This window comes from Hemitrygon akajei, unplaced genomic scaffold (genome assembly GCF_048418815.1).
Source record: "Hemitrygon akajei unplaced genomic scaffold, sHemAka1.3 Scf000062, whole genome shotgun sequence".
In the NCBI taxonomy this organism is placed as follows: Eukaryota; Metazoa; Chordata; class Chondrichthyes; order Myliobatiformes; family Dasyatidae; genus Hemitrygon; species Hemitrygon akajei.
Window position 1 is genome coordinate 3,756,415 of NW_027331948.1, and position 1,982 is coordinate 3,758,396.

Genomic DNA, 1,982 nt, shown 5'->3' on the forward strand with positions numbered 1-1,982 from the left:
GGCTCTGACCCTTCTTGTAGACAGCCTCAGTGTTCTTTGACCAGTACAGTTTATTGTCCATTCGTATCCCCAGGAATTTGTAAACCTCCACCATGTCCACACTGACATTTTGGATGGAAATAGGGGTCACCAATGCCTCCGCCTTCCTCAGGTCCACCACCAGCTCCTTAGTCTTTTTCACATTAAGCTGCAGATGATTCTGCTCACACCATGTGACAAAGTTTCACACCGTAGCCCAGTACTGAGTCTCATCTCCCTTGCTGATGCATCCAACTATGGCAGGGTCATCAGAAAACTTCTGAAGATGACAAGACTCTCTGTTGTAGTTGAGGTCCGAGGTGTGGATGGTGAAGAGAAAGGGAGACAGGGCAGTCCCCTGTGGAGCCCCAGTGCTGCTGATCACTGTCTGACACACAGTGTTGCAAGCACACGTACTGTGGTCTGCCAGTCAGGTAATCAATAATCCATGACACCAGGGAAGCATCCACCTGCATCACTGTCAACTTCTCACTAAGCAGAGCAGGGTGGATAGTGTTCAACGCACTGGAGAAGTCAACAAACATGACCCTCACAGTGCTCGCCGGCTTATCCAGGTGGACGTAGACACGGTTCAGCAGATGGACGATGGCATCCTCAAATCCTAGTCGGGACTGATAGGACAACTGGAAGGAATCTAAGTGTGGCCTAACCATAGGCTGGAGCTGCTCTAGAACAAGTCTGTCCGGGGTCTTAATGATGTGGGAGATCAATGCCACCTGTCTGTAGTCATTGGAGTCACTAGGGCGCGGCGTCTTTGGTACAGGAACGAGGCAGGACGTCTTCCACAGCATAGGGACCCTATGGAGACTCAGGCCAAGGTTGAAGACATGGTGATGTACTCCACATAGCTGGGGGACACTGGGTTTGAGCACACTGGGGCTGACACCATTGCTTGGGTGGAGACGTTTCAGCTGTCTTCTCACCTGTTCAGCTGTGAAGCCCACCGTGATGTTTTCAGGTGTGGGAGGGGTGTAGTCACGAGAGCAGGGTGGGAGGCGGTGAGGAGGGGTAGGAGGGGAGAGTGGAGTATGTGGATAAGCTCCTGGGGCCAGACGCAATATATCCCATGTTGCTCCACGAGGGTAGGGAAGAGATTGCTGAGCCTCTGGTTAAAATCTTCATGTCCTCGTTGTCCACGGGAATGGTACCGGAGGACTGGAGGGAGGCGAATGCAGACACATTGTTCAAAAAAGATAGCACGGATAGTCCGGGTGATTATAGATCAGTGAGCTTTACATATGTGGTGGGAAGGTTTTTGGAAAAGATTCTTAGAGATAGTGTCTTTTGGCATTTGGAGAATCATGGTCTAATCGGGGACAGTCAGCATGGCTTTGTGAAGGGCAGATCGTCTCGAACAAGCCTGATAGTGTTCGTTGAGGAGGTTACCAGACATATAGATGAGGGTAGTGCAGCGGATGTGATCTAAATGGATTTTATTAAGGAATTATACAAGGTTCCACACGGTAGGCTTATTCAGAATTCCAGAAGGCATGGGATCCAGGGAAGTTTCGCCAAGTGGATTCAGTAATGGCTTGCCTGCAGAAAGCTGAGGCTCGTGGTGAAGGGACGAAATTCGCATTGGATGGTGACTAGTTGTGTCCCACAAGTACCAGTTCTGGGACCTCTATTTTCGTGATTTTTATTAACCGGCCTCTATGTGGGGGTGGAAGGGTGCGATGACAAGTTTGCAGGTACCACAAAGGTTAGTGGTGTTATGGATAGTGTAGAGGATTGTCCAGGTTTGCAGAGAAACATTGATAGGATGCAGAAGTGGGCAGAGAAGTGGCAGAATGAGTTCAACCTCGAGAAGTGTGAGGTGGTACACTTTGGAAGGAGAAACTCCAAGACAGAATGCAAGTAAATGGCAGGATACTTGGGAGTGTGGAGGATCAGAGGCATCAGGGGGTACGTGTCCACAGATCCCTGGAAGTTGCCTCAGAGGT